The sequence below is a fragment of the Silene latifolia genome, chromosome 2, assembly GCF_048544455.1.
Source record: "Silene latifolia isolate original U9 population chromosome 2, ASM4854445v1, whole genome shotgun sequence".
Classification (NCBI taxonomy): domain Eukaryota; kingdom Viridiplantae; phylum Streptophyta; class Magnoliopsida; order Caryophyllales; family Caryophyllaceae; genus Silene; species Silene latifolia.
Window position 1 is genome coordinate 103,629,884 of NC_133527.1, and position 27,120 is coordinate 103,657,003.

A 27,120-nucleotide genomic window follows, 5' to 3' on the forward strand; every position below is an offset into this window, starting at 1 on the left:
TGCGTGTCATTTATATGATGTTTTACATCTCTTTTTACACGCATTTCAGAGCTCAATTGTGCTATTTATGCCCATATTTCTCTATTTTCCTCTACTTTCGTGCTTTTGTACTTTATTGCAGAAATGTGGAGAATTTAGCGGGAAATCAAGCCAAATCTGTTTCCGAGTAAGCTGCATTGCAAATGACGTAAAGGAACCGCTTAAGGAACAAGCTTGGTGCGCAATCCAAGGCCCGAAAGACGAATCCACGAGTTTAAAGAAGTCAAGCAGCAGCTAATCCGGTCGATCGACTAGCATCATCAGTCGATCGACCACCTATCGGATCCCAAGAAGCTACTGTTTGCTGATATTCAGTCGATCGACCAGCCTCTTCAGTCGATCGACCAGACTTCGATTCCAGACGAGATTTAGAAAGCCCGTGAAGTTTTAGGTTTTGGAATAAGTTGTTGCGTTGTTATTCCTATATAACGTAACATAAAACTATCTAGTTGAGGATCTAGCTTTTATCAGAGTTTTTACATCAAGTTTTATTTAAGTTTCTCTTCATAATAATTTAGCTTAATTTCGCAATTAGGGTTTGATATATCGACTTTGCATCGGATCTTTCAGTTCTTAATCTTAATCTTCCTCTGAATTTTCGGTATTCATTCTGCCCTATTTCCGTTTATTGCTTTTAGTAGTATAGAATTGATAGTTAGCGTTCCCCAAAGCCAATTATCGCTTCATTATTATTGTTATTTGCATCAAACATGAATTCCATAATTGTCATTAGTTTATATGTTGTTTTTACCTTCGTCATGAGTAGCTAAACCTGTAGTGCTAGGATGTAGGCGATTTATGGCTAGGCGGCAATAGGTTAGACACGGACTGAACCCGCGTGTCAGTCGATCGACTGACATAGTTGGTCGATCGACTGACCTTGTAAGGTTACTTTCGTTTTAATTGTCTTTAATCTTGTATCTGACGAGTTGAATGCATGTGACCAGTTAGATACCTCTTTTGTGACTGACCCATTAGACCGAAAGGTAGGGTAGGTTGCGTGACCGTCAATTAATTCGACTAAACTGTGCTAAGATCGAAAGATAGGTATAGTTTAGACCATTAGTCGCTTTTCAGGACGAAAGTTAGTATTAGTGACATTAGGGACCTATAGCGAGATCGAGAGATCCTATTTGATAGGAGTGGACCGAGAGGACCTCTTATTTCCCGCCTTACCTGTGCTTATTTCAGACCGACTTAGTTTGTCCGCCGCCGAAGTCCGTAATGACCCGACCATCCTAGTACCTTTCTTTTATCTGTTTAATCCACATCTTTAGTTTATTTTCTTCTTATTGTTATTAGTTATAGACCAATTCAACCAACCCCCACAATAGTTACCTTAGACTGATCATAGAACAACCAAAGTTTACAACTGCCTCCTTGTGGATCGACCCTGTTACCACTAGCCTAGGTTAGTCTTAATAGGAGTTTATAAATATTATCTTTGGTACTCACAGCGACGGGTATCATTTATTTATATGTTACAAACATGAAAAGGTTATTATAAATAATTACTTGTAAGAGTCGTATTCTTGTAGAAATGCCATATTACCATCGTATGTGCTTGACATACATTTTTGGCCTGCTTGTGCTGTTCTGGCAAGCACAGGTTTGACCTACTTGTGCTGTTCTGGCAAGTACAGTTTTGGCCTACTTGTCTGTTCTGGCAAGTACGGCTTTTGGCCACTTGTGCTGTTCTGGCAAGTGAGTCTTATCTTAGTCTTTCCGCCACTTTCGTGTTGTTCTGGCGATTGGGGTACTCGGTCTCCTTAGTAGTCGAGTCTTGGGTGTGTGCTGTGCTGGCGCACGTCGAATCGGGATGTACACCCGAGAATCTGCAGATTTAGACTAGGACCGTTTCATTATCGTAGTCTTATCCGGGGAAATTATAGTCTAAGAGTAGTAAATGTCTTGCATTATTTGGATGGTTACTTTGGTCATATCTCCTTGAAATACGTGCTCGTGGCTAAGTGGCCGTGTTAGTTTCCTTGTCCTTCTTTTCCATTTATTTATTGTTGCTTATGCCTTACTTGTTTATTCCATCATTTCTTTTATTCTTGTTGGTTTAAATATGTATGATCCCATGTTTAGTTATTATTTGATTCACTCATGTCTTATCTAATATGATGGTTTGTTTATGTAGTTTATTATGTTCGTTTCGACATATTGTGGCTGGGAGAACCTTGAGTTACTCCCCACTGATTGTGGCGTTCATGTTTACATGAATAACAGGTGGTAAAGATGCTTACGTGGGGAAGACGTGTGGGCTAGCGAGAACTAAACCCTTGGGCCTTAGTTGCTAGTTTAGAAACCCCTTATATGTTTATTCGTGGGATATCTTTTCCCCGTTTTCTAGACTTGGGTTGTAATAACCTAAATTTGTCTATTGTTGTATTTGTTTCTTTTCGTTAGTGGCACCCGCGTGCTATTCTTTAACTAGTAATTTTTAAAAGTTTTTAAAATATCACAAATTTCCGCTTTAATTTATTAGTTATATTTTCCGCTTTATCGCAGGGTGTCACATATTTGACCCGATTTGGTTTGAAAGGGTCGTTTAGACCGTATTTGTTGATTTGAAGAACGGGACTTGAATAATCGTCATTATTTTGATGATAGTCGGTGTCGAGTTCGACTTGACAAGCTTGACATGAATAGTTTTGAAAATAATTATGAACTAATTGTTTTAAGTTCACTTGAATATAATTAGTCGATACTCATCATCGTACCCGGGTTAAAATCCGGCATGGTATGTAGAACCAAGGATGACTTTGTGTTGGTGACTAATATGCTTGTTTTGAAAATGTGAAGAAATGATGAAAGGCTTTAAAATACCTCCCAAAATGTAAAGAAATAAAAGGCTTTAAATACCTTTTAAATATTATTAACCGAATATTATCACCGAAACACGGATTTAACCGTCATGGTATGAGGAACCAAGGGTGAAAAATGTTTTATGGTTAAAAACAAACAAAATAAAATAAAAAAGGTTTGAAAATATTTGAAATGGTAAAAACCGATTACAAATATGAAAATGGATTAAAGGGGAAAGACGAGAACAAACACGGTTGAGTTCTGACCTCGGCACCCCATTGAGGCACGAGCCTATGTGCACAATAAGGGGCTTCTACCTCAGGCTAAAACTCAGTTTTGGCTCCTTTATCCCATGTTTTGGATCGTGTTATGCATGTTTTAGCATGTTATAGTCATAAAACAAATGAAGACATGATAAAAGAAGGATTTTTACACCCTCATACTTACATGTTTGGTTATGGCGAGAAACCGACGTAAGTGTAACAACTTGTTTGGTCGGAAAAGACTCGGTTTAAAACCATTTTGGTAAATAAAAAGAGTGTTTTATTAAGATTAGTGACGGTGTAGTGGTCGAAGTGGCCGGTCAAGTGATTTAATGCACGATGACGAAACAATGTGTAAGGCTTGTATTTACGATCGGTAGGTCGTAAATACGCGTCGGATTGTGACTTAAGAAGTCGAGTCGAGAATTTTAAGGGAGGAAACAGGGAGCGGACACTCACGTGAGTTCTCAAATGGGGGCATTTGAGGGGTATTTATAGCAAAATGATCTGTTGTGTGAGTTTTGAACGACGTGGCCACCTGGGCTGCTCAAAGAGGCGCGAGTCACGTCGCGGGTCTTTGAGTTGTCCTGTCACTTTTACACAAGTGCAATCATGATTTGTTCTATCCTAGGATTTGTAGTCACATGTTTGGTACTTGACAATTCATGAATCTGGGAAATCTTAGTATAGAAGGCTTTGAATGTTTTGTTTTTGGTGGTTGACTCGGTTTGACTCGTTGTTGGAGTCGGGATTTGAATTTTTGAGTCGGTTTTTGGTCCGGTGTCGGTTTTGACTCTAGTTAGTGTCATTACGACCCCGTCGTCGTGCATTAAACACTCCAGGTACTTTTGAAAAGTTTTGAAATCTTTTTTTTAGAAATCGTTTTAAGTTTTCCGACGTAAAGTTGTACACAAACTGTCGATCAAACGCCGTGATTCCAAAGCATGTTATAGTTCGATAATCATCGGGTGTTTGTTGGAGTCTCAGCAGATACTGGGTATCTACACAAAGTTACTCCTTCGGTCACCTTTTGGACATAGTGACTAATAAACTAACCTAATGGAATACTCTCAATCTCTCGCAGTCGTCTAAACTAATATTGATCAATGCGGTTCTTATTGCGTCTCTTAATCATGTGATGTCAGTGTAAAAATTACCACAAGGAATCACTACAAATATTGAAGCGGATATTATCGCTTTTTGGTGGTGATCTTCAGATAAAAAGAGAACTATACACTGAGTCTCAAACAATGTTTTATATCAGCTAAAGCAGTCCAGGGGTCTACAATTAAGAAATATACAATCCATGAATCAAGCTCTATTGGCCAACAATTATCATCGAGTAATGAATAACCCACAATTACTTCTTTCTCAAGTATTCAAATTGAAGTACTCCAATGATTGTGTTGGTATCGCCACTACAAAGCTATCATTATATACCTTCATGGGGCTGGAAAAATATACTCAAAGCAACACACAAGTTGCATGATGGGTTTGCATGGAAGTTTGAAAATGGCTCAAAAATCAATATATTATCATATCCTTGGATTAATGGAGTCAAACAAATACTCTGCAATCAGGCTCCCCTAGAAGCATGACTTTTATACATGCGTTTGTTAACAGTGACAACAACTGAAATATGACGACCCTTAGAGATTATTTTTAGGCTTCTACACTTCAATATATCATGAACATAGAGCCACCAAATGTTAATTTAGATGATTTCGTTTATTGGAAATATACTAGTGATGGACGATATACAGTCAGCTCAACTTACAAGGCTCTTATCACAGAACATGCTAAAATTGATGCTAATGTCCCTACGAGAATTTGGCGCCGATTAGGACTTGCTATTAAAGAAAGGTTTAAAAATGCCACCGCATTGTATTTTATGCAAAAAGTTTCCGGAAACAGCGGATCATCTATTTAGACATTGTGAAATGACTCAAGTCATATGGAAAAATGAAGATCTAGGACTTTGCGCATCTATGAATTAACACATAAGTATGCATAAATGGGTGTCAGATTTTACCTCTTACCTTTAAAAAGAATGATTGTCAAGGCTCTCAATATAGTATATGTTGGATTTTTGTCCGGAGTCCAATTAAGGTAACCCGGTTTTTATTCTATTTAACCGGAACGTTTTGCTAGAAGCCGTTTACGGACCGAGTCTTAAATGAGTTTAAGGACTCGTGTAGAATTAAACGGGCCCATTGGGTCACACACAAGATGAATACGGTGTTTTCTTTTACAGTCAGACTGAAATATGAAAATAGGGCTCTAATTAGATTAGGCCCACCTGCGATTAAAGTTAGGGTTTGATTAGGAAACTGAGTCTTTGCTTTCCTATATATAGATATATATGGGAGTCAATTTCATCTATCATATTCCCTTGTGAGAAATAACAAACCATACCCTTGTACTAGCATACAAATCGTATCTCCTATTCATACGTGTGGATACTAGTAGAGGCACTACAATTCGGGTGCTCGTGATTATTTGTAGCAGTTGGGTTATTCTGATCCGGTTCTTATTTTTCTTATTTGCTGGATATTATTTGCTCACGGATTAATTCCACTGCGAGGTAATTCGATTGCCCTCTTTATTTATGTTTAATTTTGATTTCTAACATGCATATGATCCTGGAGATTTGTCTATTAAAATCGTTTTGAGTACTAACAAATCCCTTCAGTGGTTCAGAGCTAGTATGCGATGTTTTAAATCGAATAAACTAATGTGAATTGTTCACGACTCGTTTTAATTGTGCGAAAGAGCTTGATCCGTTGTAATTCAATGAGGACTCTCTCCATTTCCTAAAAGAAATGGAGGTTCCATTTCTTTTTAACGGACAAGATTTTATTTGGAACGATCCAACGCTTTGGGTTTTATCGCGACAAATAAAGGCAAAAGGAAGTAAAGAGAGAGTGTAATATAATATTACATTGTGAGAGAGAAATGGACTCTCAATTTCTTTTAGGAAATGAAAAGGATCCATACTCGTTGTAATTAGGATTACCACGTTTTCTTGTCGGCTGCTTTTTGCTTTACAAATTGATGCGCTTTGATCTTTAACTGAATTTGCCCATTATGCGAGATTATGTATTTATCCTATTGTGCATTTCCAAACAAGTTGATTTGTCGCATGATGCTATAGTATTCTTCATTGGTGTTTCATGATTATATTTTGCAAACATGTAACATGTATATTGCTCTAATTGGCTGGATGACTTTGTTATTCACTGTAAGCCGCCATTAAAATTGGCTATCGTAACAACATTATACGAGATTTAATTTAAGAGCATGATCATTATTATTATAATATATGATATTATAGTTGGAGAATGAATGTTAATTTTTGAGTTAACCCTAATTTAATTAGTTGACATATATTTGATATATATTACTACCTTTAAACTCATATTTATTTGCGACTAATTTCATACGATTAAATTAGAGAACACGATTTATTGAAATTGTTTCGTAAATATTGTTGATCAATTCCGAGTGGTCAGATTTTGATGAAATAGTAGTGTTTTTGGCATGTAAACGACATTCTAAACAGGACTGCAAAGCAGGGTCTGCGTTTTAAGTTTAAATTCGAAAGGTTCGATTGAGTTATGGGCAGTTATTGATTTAAAAGTTGAAAATTTTAATGTTTTATTAATTTATCTTGAGTTTATGTTAATGATATGTCATTGTTTTAATTTGAGACATGCTAATGTTGATTCCTTTATGTATGAGATGAATATGATATATATTTGTTCATTAGTATACATTCATAATTGACATATATGTTTAATCCCTCAATTTGAATATTAAGTTTATGTCTTTCCAACCTAATGACTGTAATAAACTTATATCATCAAGTGATGGGTCTGCCAAAGTAGAGCATTCTGGTTATGTAAGTTGAACAGGTGGATAACAGTTATCCACACATGTAGGTTGGTTGTCTTAACAAAGTTTTTCAAAACAGTTTTCAACTTTGAGGCATGTAGTTAAAATTCATATGATGATTATTTAACAAATCGAGAGTTGTATATGAGATGCAATTAACATAAAGATGTTTACCTTAATCCTTATAATTTGGGCGATGAGCCAAAGCTCACTTAAATTATGGGAATTTGGGGTCTTGGAATATTGTATGTGTATGAGGGTTACATGTACAATTTTATTATCTTAAAATTGTTTAGGATTCATTTGTTGCATATTTTAACATGTTACTTACACTTGCATATTCATATTATTGTAGATAATGTCTCATACCACCAATTCATTGTTAGGTTTATGAACCTCTTATTAGACTCCTCTAATAATGAACTAATTAACTTCTTACTAGTCTTGTTCTTTAGATCTAGTGCATGCATAACAAAATAAGAGATTTATAAGAAAACAATGTCCCTTACATTGTTAACTTCGGTTTTGTGGGCACAAGTAAGGTCTCCTACCTTCACTTGTTCTTGAGCTATGATGAGTATTAGGATTATTCTCCAAAGACTCCAAGTATAGAAGCCACTCCTCTTGATTGCACCCAAGATTATCCCTTATCTCTACTAAATAATATGTGCTGGATATTTATTTAGTAGTTTACCTTAAAATTAATTACTAATACTCATATATTACACTAATAATATTAGTAATTTGATTGAACAATTTAGATTGAATCTAGAGAATAATGCATAACATTTGCATGTATTTTGAATGGACAAGAATATAGAGAATGAGTAGAGAACAAAAGTCCTCTAAAGTGGAGGAGGTGTACCGGTTTTAGGAGGGGTAGAGGACCAATATATGGTCCTTCACTTTTGCTTTTGTTCTTATCAAAACCTTAGGCATGTAAGGCTAGGTAAGTAGTGTCGTGATGATGTTATTTTAGCTTATTAAAATAAATCACCACCATCCACTAAACCCTCTACATTTCGGTCCACTTCCATAAAATGGACTACCATTTTATTTTGTCAATTTGTCATTTGTCACACAATATGTTACATGTAGTATGTTACATGTTATTAATTAATTTAATGCATATTTATCACATAAATATCATTTTATAAATTAATTAAATTACATACAACAAATTGACTAGTGATACTTGATCACATAAATAAAATGGGTCATATAATTATAATTCACAACATCTTGTAATTATAATTAACCATTCATTTTTATCTCTATCGTTTCTCAAACAATAAGCAATTTTAGTAATAAAGCATTTTTATTACTAAAATAAATCTTATTTAATCCCATTACAATAAGATATCAATTTTCTCTCTCACAAATGAATTGTTCAATTTTAAGGAATTGATCAACTTGTATCGTCATACAATTAATCAACTTTACTGATTAGGGCATCATCCTTTAGGTGTGACCTTAAGGGATCAACTGACCACCACCATCCCACGACAGTAACGTCAAACTTTAGCAAGCCAATTGTTACCGATTAATGTTGATCAGTTGACTATATAATAAATCATCCCTTATGTATTCTTTATATGAGATTTAATTATGATCTTAAATCATGTGATCGCTCTATTATTGAGGACACATTTTCCAACAATCTCCCACTTGTCCGAGACAAGTGTGCGTCACCAATTCTGTTGTCCTATTATAATCTCCTACTCAATGCAAGGTGTCTTGCAGGTCATACTTACATTTGATCATATCTTGAGCGATTTCCTCGATCTGGAGAGTAACTGTCTGACCGGAATTATCTACCATAGATACCTTCCGAGCGAGGCCACGCATTTACAGTTAACTACTTCTCGAGTGGCCTTGAGATTTCAAACAACCCCGACAAGAGCTGGACAATTCCTATCGCACTATTCCCTTTGTTCAGCCACAGTTCATCATAACCCAAAATATACCCAGTTTGACCTCATTTACGAAGTCGTAGAGTATAAAACAAAACTAATCAGAAATTTGTGCCAACTTAGGCGAATAGTCTCTTGTCAAAAGAATTGACTCATAAGAATACTATAGTAGCTCTTGCCACGACCAGGCTTTATGAATTACCAGAACTCTATAAGCGGTCACTGCCTGACAGAGTGTCCCATACAGTCTGCCTATGTGATCGACTAGTCATCCCATATGACTCTATGGCACTTGAACTTGCCATCAATCGCATCACACTCTAGTCACTTCGAGACGTCACCTCATATAAGTAACTAGGGGCAAATACCATGTCAATCCAGTTCAATTTAATGGGGTTCAATTTGTCTCTACAACCCATTTGGATACAACAAGGTAACGGGTGAGTTTAATAAAACTCAAACGATAAATGCGATTATCACATATGAATAGTCAATACACTATTACTACTTCATATCTTATAATCTTTAGTGTATTATTAACACTCGTTGAAATGCAATAAAAGCTTGGCAAGTGGATATACCCTATATCCATATATTCCAACTTTGTCAATTGCTATTTCCTTCAATTCAATGTTATTTCTAATAACCTAAATTTATCTCTAAGTATTTGTCTAGTCTTCTTACTAGACTTGGGCTCTTTAACTTGAAAGATGCTCCCACTGTTATCGCATAACTTGTGATAAAGTCATTTGTAGAGGCATTCACTCTTAATCCCTACGTTGACCATTTTTATCACAATTTACTTAGATTCCTTTTTGTAGAATTTGCAATGCGCGAAACTAAAACACTTTTCTAGTTTCTTACTCCTAAGTCAGTAAGACATCCTAGGATTTCAACAAATCTTTTTCGGTTTGGAAACTAAAGTTTGTGCAACCCTTTAACACATAACTTAGTTCATCATCCAAACATATGAACAAGTCCTCAATTGTTCTTTAAGGCTTTCATAAGACCATATTATGGATTAACTTGTTATTGACTCATTATGCTCCTAGCATATGGTTCATCACAGCACGTGCGTCTGTTGGCATACATTTTCGTTCTAATGGTGGAAACATTAGTAATCGATTTCATGTGATCAACAACTTAATAGTTTCAGTGAATGACTATGACTCCATCATAGTAATTCCACTTTCATCATCATGAATACCATATTCAACCTTGTTGATTTTAAAAGGATCTTATCATCTTAAGACACTTAACTCTATGCCAATATTCTCTCACATAGATTCAGTCATCTTAGAATATATCGCACATTTTCCTAGTCTCCCAATCACTCTTTCACAGAAGAGATCATTGGTACATTATTCTCAATAAGTAATATGTTATCAACATATAAGACATGGAGAAACAATTATAGCTCCCACTTAACTTCATGTATAATCATGATTCTTCAATCATGTGAATGAAACCATTCACTATTATCACATGAACGAAAAAAATATAATCCTTTAATGCTAGCTTAAGACCATCTTGTGATCACTTAAGATAGCTACGCACAATATGTTAGGATTCTTTGATCTTCATCTAAGGTTTTGTGTTTCAGACACATCCTTCTCTAAATTCCCATTTTAGAAAAGCGAATTTTATTTGCCATTTTTCATTAAAATGAAATGCGGCAATTCCTAATATAATTAATCTTGATCAACATCTTCATGTCAATCTTATGCATTTGAGTACTCTAAAGCTCTATTTACCTTTAAAGAGACCCTTGCTTTAAAGTAAATATACTCTTGTGTAACAATTTTCGGATTGTAATGCTATGGCTCGTATGTAACAAGGTCGATTTGGGACAAGGTCATAATACCATTACTTTCGCAAAGCAATATTTTAACCAATAAGACATCTGCGATAAACTCCCACTGAGCTATACTCCCACTCTATCTTTATAGATTATAGTTCAGCTATACTCCCAAATAGTTCTATTACTTTCACAAAGTAACACTATAAGACATGTTTGTAACGATCCAATTTACTCCCACTCTATCTCTCAGAAATACATCTATCTTCTTGAGAGATAGCTTTGTGAGTTACAAACATATATATATGGTGGAATATTTGGAACTTATCTAGACTATGTATTAACTTTCAAAAGGCCATCCCTTACATGGCAGTTTGAGTCATGTAATATACGAGTCTTATCCATGTCATCTGTTTAATAGACTCTCTATTCTTGGTATCTCATGGTTGACCATCCGTTTAGAATTACTTGTCCGTTTTAAATTGCAAATTCCCAAAATTTAGTTCAACAACTCAAACCAACTCATATTAGTTTGATCTTATGGGTAGTGACACTAGGTCATAATCCATCTTTAATAAATCAAATTTATTACTTAGATCTTTGTCACTACGATCGGATCGTAATGCTTTAGTCTTTTCTTCAATTGGTTCTTTACACCATTTAGAAATTTCTCAAATTTTTCAAATGCTTCACTTAATATTTGATTAAGTAAATATACCCATATCTACTTAAATCATCGGTAAAAGTGACGAAGTAGTCATAAATTATCCTTGTGGTGATGCTCATTAGAACACATACATCGGCATGTATTAGTCCCAACAAATCACTTGCTCATGTCCCTTTACCACTAAAGGAAGTACAAATCATATTCCAAAGGAGACAAGATTCGCATATTCCATATGATTGAAAATCAAATGGTTCATTAAATCCAGTCGACACTAGCATTTAATGCGTTTCTCATTTATGTAACCTAATTGAAAAAGTCAAATGTACAAATCATTTGGATTACTAGTTATGAGTCTTTTAGATCGTATTATGTAGATATCATTGCTTGAGTTGGAAGTGTCTAATACTTGTATATCATAAAGATAAGTGACATGGCTCACAGCAATGTCTATTTTCAACAAAATACAACAATTGTCTTTGATGGCAAAATATAAATCCTTTCATGTCTAACATAGAAATGGAAAAAATGTTTTAGACATAATCGGTACATAATAACAACTATGTTGATTACAACTCAAAGCTTTTAGCTAAAACAAGTACATAAGTCCCTCTTGAAATGGTGGCTACCCTAGCTCCATTTCCTTGTCGGAGATTCATATCACTCTTATTTAGCTTTTCCACATTTCCAAGTCCCACTTGGAGTAATAAGACCAACTTTGATATCTGCCAAATACTTGGGGCAATTTCGCTTCCAATGGCCCATGACATTACAATAATGACATTCCTCATAGGATTGAGCATCCTTTTTGGTCTTGGTTTTGGTAGTCCCACTATCCATTTCCAATTCATTATCAGGTTTGGGTTTCTCATCCATCTTTACCTTTCCTTTATTAATACCAATACTCCTTTTATTTGCAAGGACACTCTTGTTAGAACTCCCACTGAATTTAATATTTCTCCTTGTTTCTTCAAACATGGATGCCTTGGGTTTTATTAGATTTTCTTCACAAAATTTTCTTTCCAAGGTGGTGGGCAATAATATTGGAGTCGGTAAGAAGCAAAAATTTCCATCCTGACCAATGCCAACGCGTAATTCTCTAATCGTATCATTGTCATACTCGGAGCATTTTTCATCAAATGATTGGAGCCATGTATCAACGTTGATTGGTGTATGAGTATTAGACGAATTCATTGCGTATAATTAACTACAAAAACGGAAATGGAGGAAATAATTAACATCTATCGTTTCAATAATACTCGTGAATTACACTACAAATATTGCATTTATATAGTGACCTCCACCCAACTATATAAATGATTCCGAGATCCAAATTCATATTAATACGGGTACGGTGAGCCGAGTCATCCCTTATTAATATAACTCGGTGGATTAACCTCTTAATCGATTCTACTTTTAGAACTCTCGGTCGATAAAAATTACTCTAATTTTCATCTTTAGCCCGGAACACATGCGACTACGGTCACGAATACTTCCGTTGAGCTCAATCCAAATTTCGATGTAATAACATTTTATTACCCACTTACCCAACGTAACAAGATTTTTATTACGGTAAAGCCGGCTTAACTCCCTTATGAAATTGGGATTCATGGTTTCTACTATTTGGTAAGGCTATTTCTTAATTATTATATGTGAGAGGTCTTGTCAATTTATTATCTATCACGTTTTAAGTGAACTAAAGCGGTGAACTACGATAATTATAATTGACACGGTCGATGACTCGATTTGATATGCATGTTGTTGTTTATGGCGATTTGGCAATGCATGTAACATATTAAAAGAAATTCTAAGCAATAATAAAGTTCCTAGTATGGCCTTCCTAAAATAGAAAATCTAATAATATATTACATATTCGGAAACCAACTCCATTGGTCCCTTGAATCTTCAAGTGGCACACTGATGTGGGTGATGTCGTCGGGTCACATCCAATCAAACACATTTATAATACTCAACATACAACTAGTTAGCGGTAAGTCGAGGTCGATCAATGGGACGGTGTGCTTTGGGTTCTAAGTCTATCTATCTCAATTTATGCTAGTGTCACAATTTGGTGGGGGTTTGTAGTTGTGTTCTAGACTAATGAAAGCAATAAGGTAAATCAAGCAATAAAAGGAAGGATGTAAGCAAATGATTAAAAGTGCTAGGATATCATGGGGTTATAGGGGATTCATGGTGTTGATCATACAAACATGTTTACAATTACAAGCAAGCAATTAATGTTGTGGAGGAACTGAGTTGGTTTATGTCTTACGGTTCATAGGAAGAGTTGGGTCCGGAGCCGAATCGATTAGATTGTACAACACCTACAAATCGACTTACTTTCCTCCTATTCAACTTCTATGCATGGTCTAACAAGACTCGAGTTGGTTTATATCTTACAAGTCAAGTTGAGTAGATAAGAGATGGTTGTAAATGCAAGGATTCATAGGCTTAGCATTTCATCAAACATAACATGTGCATAAAGTTGACATCACAACAAGCAAGCAATTTAATCATGTGAACATATTAGATTAAGCATGAATCAATCCCATGTTGGTTTCCCCTAATTACCCATTAATCTTAGCTAAGGAACTACTCACTCATTATCATGGGAAACATGTCATTAATGGTGTCAAACATAGCAACAAGTGTAAACATGATAAGAGAATGAGGAAATAAACAATAAAGAGTAAAGAGTAAAGGAATTATACCAACTTAAGATGATCCAAATAATAAAGCAAAGAATAATAGAAGAACTTGATGATTGATGGAAGGTTGTCAATCTCCCAAATAAACCCAATAATCTTTAATTACCCAATAATAAACTTGAATAATAAACTTGAACAATAATTAAGGAGAGATTAATGTGAGATTTGTGGAAAGATTAAGGAGTAATCTATTCTAATCTACTCCTAATCTAATCTAAGGAAGGATTTGTTCTAGCTAAGAGAGATCCCCTTTCTAATCTAATAAAACTTGATAAAAGGATCCCCCCCTATTATTTACAAGTGGGGTATATATAGTAGGGATTCACTAGGTTAATTAAGGCTAAATTAGTAATTACACTTTTTAGTTTAGAGCAGGGAAACGCCGGTATTTTTCGAAGGAAGGGCTTCTTTCTTTGAAGCTTGAAGAAACGGATTTGTGCTGGACTAGAATCCGTGCATCTTAGGCACGGGACGGGCGGATTCGGTGGTCTGGGCCCGGGCGTCTTTGAGAGAAGACGGGCGGATTATGGAGATTCTGCCCGGGCGTCTTTGGGGGAAGACGGGCGTCTTCTGAGAAGACGGGCGGATTCCTGAGAAGACGGGCGGATTCTATTCCAGTGAATTTTCTTATTTTTCCCAGCCAGAAGACGGGCGTCTTGTGGGGAAGACGGGCGTCTTGGGGAAGACAGGCGTCTTGAGGGGAAGACGGGCGTCTTCGCGAACAGCTTCTTTGTTTGAGCTCGGATTGTAAAACGGACGTCATTTTCTCATCCGGACTCCTATTGGAGTGATTCAAAAGCCTAGATCACTTGTTTTTTCGACGCCGTTCCATCTAGCATATTTTCAGAGCCAAAGGAGCAACCCTTGGTTTGGTTTTCGAGCGATTTCTTCTTGTAATGCCTTCCCTCTCGTCATTCTTGCTTTTAACCCTTTGATCCTTCTATATACACTTTATTCCTACGTCTTTGGTCATCATTCTTGCCTCCTCTTCATACTAGTCCATCTAATATCATCAATAAGCTTCCAAATATGCACGAAAGACGGGAATTTCCGCCTTATTATCTCCTTTTCTAACAAACATATGAAATGCACTAGAAAAGCAAATAGGAAGGTTTTGACGGATAAAATGGCCATAGAATGTTATAATAGTATGCAAAATAGGCTCAATTAGGGGACTAAATGTGCGCAAATAATGTTCACATCAAATATCCCCAAACCGAACCTTTACTCGTCCCGAGTAAAGAGGTGACAAAAACTAGACCTTTATTTAAACTATCCTAATAATATAGCCGATGTGAGACAATTAGCGGGTCTCACTCCGCCCCTTCAACTCACAACAAGACAACCATGAGGTAGGATGCCTTCTTGCAAGGCAAGGTGGGTCTTGCAAAAATGGCGACACATCCAAACATTAAGCACACAAAATCAAATAATGGATGCATCTACAAAAGGAATAGCCACTTCCTCATCAAGTGGCGGAGGCAACTAAAAGAGAACAAATTTAAGAGCATATAGTCCGTCACAAATACTAGTTAAACAAATTACTAAGGCTAAGAGGATGGCACTAAATCACCTCCAAATGGTGTTAAACTAGACTACTTTCGTCCTCAATTCCCAAATGCTTTCATCAAGAGCGATCGGATGGTATGGAATGATGATCCCTATGATGCTAGTAGCATATGACATGACAAGTCTCGAATTCTCTACAAAAGTAAAGGTCATGGATTGTCCCAAGCTCGACAAAGTGGCTTGACAAAAAGGCTTTTTGGGAATGAAATGCTCAAATCGTTATAAACAAGGGTGGATATGACTAGTATTCAAAAATTGACCTCATTCGACTTTCACATTTCAAAAATTAGAGATGGGGTTTGTCCCTTCCGTGCTAATGTCCTTTGCTTTCGCCAATCACTTATTAGGCAACCGGTTAACCTCTAGACAATAGCTTTTCGGGGTGATAGTCACTCTGTCTCTGGGCGGTCGAATTCACAACCGTGTGGGGGCCCAATTCAATGGATCCCTCTCCAAAGCACATCGAAGTGGTACGCCTCCATCAAAACAACAAAATTTCTCAACATTTCAACATTTCATAACATTTGAGGTTTCCTTAGCAATAAATTACTTCCACATGACAAAATTTTCGAAATGAGCATTTCAAACTTATTGATAGAAAGTATTTTTGGGTTGCCTTACCACAAGGTCAATCGAGGTCACCTAGACAAGTTAACCAAGTCCACATCGCATCACGGGGTTGGATAGGTGACTCACATGAAAACCCTTGACTAGGCTTTGGGTCATGGGTCAAAAGACACTAGTATGACACAATCTAGGGTGTTTTACAACCATTCTAGTGGGCAAAGTCTTAAGTTGAAAAAGTATTTGTAATGGCTTAGTTGCTCTTGTCAAAGTTCTCAATTAGGTACTTTTCAAAATATTTTATCTAAATGCAACTATATGCCATGATTGTGACACCCCGCGATAAAGCGGAAAATAAAACTTATAAATTAAAGCGGAAATTTGTGATAATTTAAAAACTTTTAAATTACTAGCTAAAGATTAACCCGCGGGTGCCAAAAATGGAATGAAACAAATACAATAATAGGCAGACTTAGGTTATTACAACCCAAGTTTAAAAAAAAACGGGGAAAAGATATCCCACGAATAAACATATAAGGGGTTTCTAAACTAGAAACTAAGGTCCAAGGGTGTAGTTCTCGCTAGCCCACACGTCTTCCCCACGTAAGCATCTTCATCACCTGTCATTCATGTAAATATGAACGCCACAGTCAGTGGGGAGTAACTCAAGGTTCTCCCAGCCACAAAATGTCGAAACGAACATAACAAAGAACGCAATTAGATAAATCATGTAATATACTTACAAAAGATATGAATATCAAGTTTAAATATTTAAACATGTCAATTAAATGAGATGGAATACGATAGATCAATATTAGCATAATGGAGACTCACTATTCATGTGAAATAATTAAATAATATAAAAGATAAGAATACGGTCATTTATGCAAAAGCACGCATTTCAAGGAATTACAACATATATATGAGATTAGAATCCGAATCATGTGAAGCAGTTAAGTAAGGGATCAATCAATGCAAAAATACAAGAATAGAAACCATAGCCATTATTTGGGAAAACCACTTAGCAACCATTACACGGGACGTGGCTACTAATGTCACATTTATACTTATGACTTGCATCTCACCATAAGAACAGATGGGAACATCAATCCCGACGATCATATCGCAACTAAAGGGCTTATAGCTCACCCCCTAGTATCCGATAGGACCAAGAAAAACAACACAAGGCATAACTCTTACCTTGAAAGACAAATACCAATATCTATAACCAAGCAAGACCTTTACTACTCATATATAAATATATAATTCCCCTGGTAGGACGACAATGGTACTCCCAAGACTCGGTCCTAGTCTAAATCGCCGGACTCTCGGGCGAACGGTCCCCGATTCGACATGCGGCGAACGTCCGCATCCAAGACTCGATCGACGAACGGAAGTCGAGAACCCACAATCGGCGAAACGATCCGAAAGAGGCGGAAAATATGAGCTAAACCCACAATCGGCAGTACAGTCCGAAAGAGGCGTAAAGACAAGTCAAGCAAAATGTATAGCATAAAGGCATTGTCACCAGAATACGATATGAGCTAACCCACAATCGGCAGAATAGTCCGAGAGTGGCGGGAAAAACATAAATCAACCAACTCCCGTGAACGGCACGGGTGCGGCGTAAACCAATACTTGGCGGAAACAAAGACAAGTATGGCGTAAAGATATATCATAAGAATACGACTCAACCAAGTGATACGAATCAACTTGGAAAGAGACTACTACATATAATGAACCGATGATAATCCAAGTGAGATATTTCATGCCAAATCATAATCATGAATATGAATAAGTAACCCATTTCTTCAATATTTGTCACTAGAATAAAAATGTAAACAAACGGAAATGAACCATTTATAATTAGCAAAACAAGCATTCACTTATAAATGGCTCAATTTAATTAAACAAGTAGAATAATTCACTCATATTTGAGATACGATAAATAAATGAGAATGAACGGATTAAAAATTCATATTATAAGTAACTAATACATTTCATCAAATTTTGACTTGAATAAATAATAAATTCCACATTTACGATTCATGTGAGAAATATGTAAATAAACGACAAATAATTAATTTAAGATGCATAAATCATGTGACGGAAATTGAAATTAATTAAACCCGAACAAAATATTTCACGGATAAAATTTACCCAACCGGGGCTACGGCCTAGCCATGACCGCCACCTGCCCAGCCACGGCCTGTGCCAAACAGGCAGCACCTGCACAGACGACCACCAGCAGCACGCACAGACAACACGCAACAGTTCCCCTTGTCCAGCCGTCTTAGGACGGTTTCCTAGGCCAAACCAAGGCGGATTTCATCCATAGAAATGACCCAATCCAAACATGTACATATACTTGAGATATAAGTATGAAAATTGGTTCAATTTAGCATAAAGAAACCCGTCAAAACAGCTCGTGAAAACTGCCAGACAAAACCCATTTTCACAGTTAATGAGGCTCATTTGTGACCGTCTTAAGACGAAATTTTAAGCATGAAAAGAATGAAATTTCTTACATATAACCAACCCATTAAATACATAGATATTCACATGAGACAAAAATTAAATAATTGGCTCAAATCATCCATGAAATCGACTAAAAAATAGTCCACCAAGGTCACCCATACACACGGTTCCTTATAAACTAAACAAGGAAAATTGTTTATGTCTTGCAGTACTCTTAATGAACTTTGAATTCCCTTTATCCAAACAAAGGGGTTTTATATTTCCGGCTGTACTCGTCTGTGATGATTAGCAACATTAGTAGAAGACAAATTTTGATCTAACGGTAGTGATACTAAATTGGAAATTCTGGATATTTTAGGAAAGGATCAAAAGTGGGGCATCTAGTACCTGTCATGGTTGCCAAGATTCCGGTGTAAATATTACTATAAGACAGATTAGGCTTGGTATGGTTCGACAGATGCAGAGTGTTGTTCACGGTTTTCACTTCCCTTTTTGAGACCGTCTTAAGATGAAATTTTAAGCATTAAAATGATAGTATTCATCCAATTAAATTACCCAACATGATTACCCACTTCACTAAGAATCCAAAGGTATCAACTTTTCTTAAAATGGGTAAGTAAAACTCGAATAAAACCGTCTCAAAGGACACCACATGAACTCAGTCAAGACAAAAACTTTATGTTATAAAAGAATAAAAACACATTTAAGCACATATAAATTTCGACATAATGTCGAGTAATCCCATCACCGTTACCTTTTTTTCTCTTCAAGGAATACATTTCCGACTCAAAGCTACTCCGGGTTGTCCAATGGCACACCTAAAACACAAAGAAAACGGTTAACACGGGATTTTCGAGCCATAAAAGGGCACGGTCAGAATAGGAGAAGAGGAATGTTCGGCTCTTTCTTACATACAAAGAAGGAGAACGAGAAGAGGAAGCTAATGGAGCGAGAATTATCGAATTTGGTCAAGAAACGAAGACGGGATCTGAGTTTGAAAGTTTTAATGAAAAATGGTGTACAAAGGCTTTTTTGTTTCTTTTTATTTGCTGTTAGTTTTCCAAACGAAAGGGAAGAAGGAGGTGTGGGGTTGGTCCGATGGTTTTTGTGAGAGTGAGAGTGAGAGAAGTGAATAAAAGAATTATTAATCTAGTTGCAGAATGTTAGTGGTGTGTTGTCGGATGAGATCGATCGGATGAGATCGATCGGGATTAAACAAGTTTCACATGTGAAAATGTGATGGTATTCAGCTAGACGGAATAATGTCTCGAGTTTATATTAGCTTGAGACGGAAACTAATATTATTACTGTCACTATTATTATTGTCCGACCAAAAATATGTATACATATATTCTTATATAATTTATGCCTCAAAAATATAATTTACTAATACGTATTTTTATATAAATGAGGTTTTATATAATTTTTTATAAAAAAATCGTGTTTGAAATAAAATTAATTAAATCGAATAATTCAAAAATATAAAATAAAGAAATAAAACGGTTTAATAAATTTTAAATGTCAGAATGGGAAATTCGCGGGTGTTACAATCACCCCACCTTTGAAAAAGTTTCGTCCTCGAAACTTGGAAGTAGAAATAAAAAGTTAAATAAAAATAAAACCGGACTTTTAAAATTGGTAACCAAAGCATTAAAAGGTTACTTATCGTAAGAATTAAAATTCTTTCAAAATTTTCCAATAAAATTTTCCGAATAAACCAGATTCTCATCAAAGGAACGGAGGTGCTCTCGTTGCGCATTCGAGAACATCACATTCCAAATCAAAGATAAGGTCAAAAGCAACTCATTTGTATAAATCGAAAATCAAAATACTTTCAAAAACATTAATGAAGAGTTTTCAAAAGTATAAGTCTCATTCATGGAACGATATTGCTCTTGTTGTGCACACAAGAACGCTAACTTTTCCAAGTCAAAGACAAATTTAAAACAAAAATCACTCGCCGACAAGCGTAGAACAAGTTATCAAACGTCTCTAATAACGAGTTTTAACATCCGTCAACGTTAAAATCAAAAGAAAAGGTAATCCACTCAAATTTTCTTTAGCAAAAGCCAAAATGGAAATAAAGGTTTCACTTTTAAACTCAAAAAGGAGTTAAATTCCTGAAAATATAATATTAAATCTTGACAAAGAAATCATAAATAGATCAAAGTTAACAGAAATTGGATAAAATTTAAAGAAATCTCGGGTTTAGCAATTAAAATCATGATAAATAATTTTACACTCAAGGAAAAGATAGGGAACTAAATCAAATTTTCATTTTCGAACCTTTTTAAAATAGGTCAGATTTTGTAAAGATAATATAAATTTTTAACAATGAGCCAAAAATGATAGCTTGAAATGTTTAGAAATTGTATGAAAAGGAAAGAACTTAGCTATCATAAATGCAAAGTACGCTAAGAGATTTCAAACTTAACTAATCAAAAGAACTATGATGAACTTCCTAGGGATAAGAATTGAAGTCAGGTCAACAAGGACGTCAAAGATAACGTTTCACAGGTTACGAGTACCAAACTTAAAGGAGGAGCATGATGAAGCGAGGAAGAGAGGTATGAACGGTAACACTTATGGTCAAAGAAGAAGGGAATTAGACAAGAAGGAAACGCCAAGTACTCGAATCCCAAATAACATCAGCCTAAACGGTTCTGAAAACTTCCTAACAACAAAACTTATAACCACAGCACTCCCAAGGATTTTCTCAAAATGCTTATGTTACATCATCTTAAGCTATTCCATGAAACAAGGTACTTCACTATAAGTGTGATTTCACCACTCCAAATCCTCTAACAGCTATAACCAACCTCCACGAGATCAAGGTCAACGCTTCTAACAAAGCTATACTCATATCCAACTAGTGTCAACCATGAGTTTCTCAAAATGATAAACCATCAATCAAAATCCAAGTTCAAAAGTTCTTTTGCACAATCCATCATCCCAAAGAGATCTTGTTATACTCTCGAAACCTAAAGCATAGATGGTGACATTCTCCAAACTACGAGACAACCACCCAAAACATCTAACTCATCTCAGCTCAGCTCAACATCTATCGATCCCAACTTATAATCACATCTCAAAAACTCTGGTAACTAATCCTCATTACCGCAAAGTGGATACCCAAATGAGACTCCAAAACTAGCAACAAATCATGCCTAACATGGTTCTTATGTAATCATCACAACACTCACAAAAGTATACCGACTATGCTAACCTCAAGCTCACCTCAAACTTCCATGTAACACTTTCATCACCAACGGCCAACACGTCCTAGAGGTGTTTCCTTCCAAGCTCTCAACATAAACTCTACTCCATGTCAAAGCCCCCAAGCAACAATACTCGAGTTACCAAATTCTCAAATTCCAAGTATAAACAACATGGTGAAGTTCCATAACCTTAGTATCATAGGCAACTCACACTCAACACACAGAATTTCACCGATCAATTATACTCACTTTACCGAGGGGCTAGGTATAAGAATCACCAAGTACGTCTCACCACACTACCTAAGTCCTTCCAATATCACAACTTCTCAAAACCGGGGTTATAGGTCAACCAGAAACAACTCACAAGCCAAATTATCTAACTAAGGTTAACATCCCACAAAAGAAAGAGAACTATCAAAAAGGCGTTAAGGGAGGATTAACAAGGAACAAATGACAAGTTGGGGGGTATAAGAGTAGCTTTCAAGGAAAAAGAAAAGAAAAGAGAGTTTAGAAGAAGAAGTAAGCATCAAGAAGTAAAAGAATAAGGTAAGGTACACAAAGAAGGAGGAATATCTTCGAGGAAGAAGAAGCATTCTTCAAAGGTTGAACAAATCTTCAGTTTCCGGCACTAGGCACCAAGTCTTAATCTCCACATCGGTAAGCTCACGGTCATTGATCTAAGAGCACAACAATTATTAAATGACAATCAACAAACATGTTAGAACCTAACAAAGAGCAAACACACTACAGACTACCACCTAAGGTCCTTAAGTCTACCCATCTCTCATTCATTTTTCAAGGTCAAGTTCAAGTTGAAATTTGGGGTACACGTGTCTGCGTCGGGAGCAACATAGGCTCGATACCAATCAGTGACACCCCGCGATAAAGCGGAAAATAAAACTTATAAATTAAAGCGGAAATTTGTGATAATTTAAAAACTTTTAAATTACTAGCTAAAGATTAACCCGCGGGTGCCAAAAATGGAATGAAACAAATACAATAATAGGCAGACTTAGGTTATTACAACCCAAGTTTAAAAAAAAACGGGGAAAAGATATCCCACGAATAAACATATAAGGGGTTTCTAAACTAGAAACTAAGGTCCAAGGGTGTAGTTCTCGCTAGCCCACACGTCTTCCCCACGTAAGCATCTTCATCACCTGTCATTCATGTAAATATGAACGCCACAGTCAGTGGGGAGTAACTCAAGGTTCTCCCAGCCACAAAATGTCGAAACGAACATAACAAAGAACGCAATTAGATAAATCATGTAATATACTTACAAAAGATATGAATATCAAGTTTAAATATTTAAACATGTCAATTAAATGAGATGGAATACGATAGATCAATATTAGCATAATGGAGACTCACTATTCATGTGAAATAATTAAATAATATAAAAGATAAGAATACGGTCATTTATGCAAAAGCACGCATTTCAAGGAATTACAACATATATATGAGATTAGAATCCGAATCATGTGAAGCAGTTAAGTAAGGGATCAATCAATGCAAAAATACAAGAATAGAAACCATAGCCATTATTTGGGAAAACCACTTAGCAACCATTACACGGGACGTGGCTACTAATGTCACATTTATACTTATGACTTGCATCTCACCATAAGAACAGATGGGAACATCAATCCCGACGATCATATCGCAACTAAAGGGCTTATAGCTCACCCCTAGTATCCGATAGGACCAAGAAAAACAACACAAGGCATAACTCTTACCTTGAAAGACAAATACCAATATCTATAACCAAGCAAGACCTTTACTACTCATATATAAATATATAATTCCCCTGGTAGGACGACAATGGTACTCCCAAGACTCAGTCCTAGTCTAAATCGCCGCGACTCTCTCGGGCGAACGGTCCCCGATTCGACATGCGGCAGAACAGTCCGCATCCAAGACTCGATCGACAGAACGGAAGTCGAGAACCCACAATCGGCAGAACAGTCCGAAAGAGGCGGAAAATATGAGCTAAACCCACAATCGGCAGTACAGTCCGAAAGAGGCGTAAAGACAAGTCAAGCAAAATGTATAGCATAAAGGCATTGTCACCAGAATACGATATGAGCTAACCCACAATCGGCAGAATAGTCCGAGAGTGGCGGGAAAAACATAAATCAACCAACTCCCGGCAGAACGGCACGGGTGCGGCGTAAACCAATACTTGGCAGAACAGCACAAGTATGGCGTAAAGATATATCATAAGAATACGACTCAACCAAGTGATACGAATCAACTTGGAAAGAGACTACTACATATAATGAACCGATGATAATCCAAGTGAGATATTTCATGCCAAATCATAATCATGAATATGAATAAGTAACCCATTTCTTCAATATTTGTCACTAGAATAAAAATGTAAACAAACGGAAATGAACCATTTATAATTAGCAAAACAAGCATTCACTTATAAATGGCTCAATTTAATTAAACAAGTAGAATAATTCACTCATATTTGAGATACGATAAATAAATGAGAATGAACGGATTAAAAATTCATATTATAAGTAACTAATACATTTCATCAAATTTTGACTTGAATAAATAATAAATTCCACATTTACGATTCATGTGAGAAATATGTAAATAAACGACAAATAATTAATTTAAGATGCATAAATCATGTGACGGAAATTGAAATTAATTAAACCCGAACAAAATATTTCACGGATAAAATTTACCCAACCGGGGCTACGGCCTAGCCATGACCGCCACCTGCCCAGCCACGGCCTGTGCCAAAACAGCGGACTCGCACACGACGACCACCAAGCACGCACGCACAACACGCAATGCAGTTCCCTTGTCCAAAGTCTTAGGACGGTTTCCTAGGCCAAACCAAGGCGGATTTCATCCATAGAAATGACCCAATCCAAACATGTACATATACTTGAGATATAAGTATGAAAATTGGTTCAATTTAGCATAAAGAAACCCGTCAAAAACACTCGTGAAAACCGCCGCCGACAAAACCCATTTTCACAGTTAATGAGGCTCATTTGTGACCGTCTTAAGACGAAATTTTAAGCATGAAAAGAATGAAATTTCTTACATATAACCAACCCATTAAATACATAGATATTCACATGAGACAAAAATTAAATAATTGGCTCAAATCATCCATGAAATCGACTAAAAAATAGTCCACCAAGGTCACCCATACACACGGTTCCTTATAAACTAAACAAGGAAAATTGTTTATGTCTTGCAGTACTCTTAATGAACTTTGAATTCCCTTTATCCAAACAAAGGGGTTTTATATTTCCGGCTGTACTCGTCTGTGATGATTAGCAACATTAGTAGAAGACAAATTTTGATCTAACGGTAGTGATACTAAATTGGAAATTCTGGATATTTTAGGAAAGGATCAAAAGTGGGGCATCTAGTACCTGTCATGGTTGCCAAGATTCCGGTGTAAATATTACTATAAGACAGATTAGGCTTGGTATGGTTCGACAGATGCAGAGTGTTGTTCACGGTTTTCACTTCCCTTTTTGAGACCGTCTTAAGATGAAATTTTAAGCATTAAAATGATAGTATTCATCCAATTAAATTACCCAACATGATTACCCACTTCACTAAGAATCCAAAGGTATCAACTTTTCTTAAAATGGGTAAGTAAAACTCGAATAAAACCGTCTCAAAGGACACCACATGAACTCAGTCAAGACAAAAACTTTATGTTATAAAAGAATAAAAACACATTTAAGCACATATAAATTTCGACATAATGTCGAGTAATCCCATCACCGTTACCTTTTTTTCTCTTCAAGGAATACATTTCCGACTCAAAGCTACTCCGGGTTGTCCAATGGCACACCTAAAACACAAAGAAAACGGTTAACACGGGATTTTCGAGCCATAAAAGGGCACGGTCAGAATAGGAGAAGAGGAATGTTCGGCTCTTTCTTACATACAAAGAAGGAGAACGAGAAGAGGAAGCTAATGGAGCGAGAATTATCGAATTTGGTCAAGAAACGAAGACGGGATCTGAGTTTGAAAGTTTTAATGAAAAATGGTGTACAAAGGCTTTTTTGTTTACTGTTATTGCTGTTAGTTTTCCAAACGAAAGGGAAGAAGGAGGTGTGGGGTTGGTCCGATGGTTTTTGTGAGAGTGAGAGTGAGAGAAGTGAATAAAAGAATTATTAATCTAGTTGCAGAATGTTAGTGGTGTGTTGTCGGATGAGATCGATCGGATGAGATCGATCGGGATTAAACAAGTTTCACATGTGAAAATGTGATGGTATTCAGCTAGACGGAATAATGTCTCGAGTTTATATTAGCTTGAGACGGAAACTAATATTATTACTGTCACTATTATTATTGTCCGACCAAAAATATGTATACATATATTCTTATATAATTTATGCCTCAAAAATATAATTTACTAATACGTATTTTTATATAAATGAGGTTTTATATATTATTTTTATAAAAAAATCGTGTTTGAAATAAAATTAATTAAATCGAATAATTCAAAAATATAAAATAAAGAAATAAAACGGTTTAATAAATTTTAAATGTCAGAATGGGAAATTCGCGGGTGTTACAATGATGCAACTATTATATACATCCTAATGCAAGTGATTCTACCAACTAATATGACATATAAACTAAATGCAAGTCCTAAGTTCACATTGTTATACCGCATCAATCAAAATAAAGCCACATAGTTATTAACATAAAGAGGAAAAAGGAGATTGGAAAGATCATACCATGCGGTCTTCATGATCCTCATGTCTCGGATGTGGCGTAGTCAATTAATGTGAAAAAGGATGGACAAACATAATATATACAAGACAATACATACAAGACTACACTACAAAGGAAATGAACTTGTTTTTGGATTTTCAATTTTTCGAATTTTATGGTTTTTGTTTTTATGAAATTAAAAGACATATTTTTGGGATTTTTTTGAAAATTTTCAATTTTTTTGGATTTTTGGAATATAAATTCCCATCCCCCACTTTATTTTGGACATTGTACTCAATGTACATGTAGGAGTAGGAATGAAAAGGAAAACATATTTTTGGATTTTTGATTTTATGGAAATTGAAGTACAAATGCAATGATATGATATGAATGAATGCATGCTCTAACTAAATGCAATTCTATATGACATATATAACAAATGAATGCAATCTAAACTATACTATATGATGCATGTTTTCTAGTAGACT

General features: G+C 35.8%; 1 long non-coding RNA gene across 4 annotated transcripts; it reads right to left on the minus strand.

Annotated features, from left to right (window-relative positions):
* Window positions 1-16,682: 16,682 nt before the first annotated feature.
* On the minus strand, window positions 16,683-26,074 carry LOC141630006 (uncharacterized). 4 transcript variants are annotated; one of them, XR_012537404.1, is made up of 4 exons: window positions 25,854-26,074; window positions 25,697-25,760; window positions 19,456-19,519; window positions 16,683-16,843 (listed from the first exon to the last, which is right to left on the minus strand). It is a non-coding gene; the product is annotated as an uncharacterized LOC141630006 (long non-coding RNA). The 4 variants fall into 4 exon arrangements; XR_012537403.1 differs by lacking the exons at window positions 25,697-25,760; window positions 25,854-26,074 and adding an exon at window positions 19,613-19,742 and having other exon boundaries at window positions 16,692-16,843; XR_012537406.1 differs by lacking the exons at window positions 16,683-16,843; window positions 25,697-25,760; window positions 25,854-26,074 and adding exons at window positions 17,893-18,529; window positions 19,613-19,742.
* Between the last annotated feature and the right edge of the window lie 1,046 nt (window positions 26,075-27,120).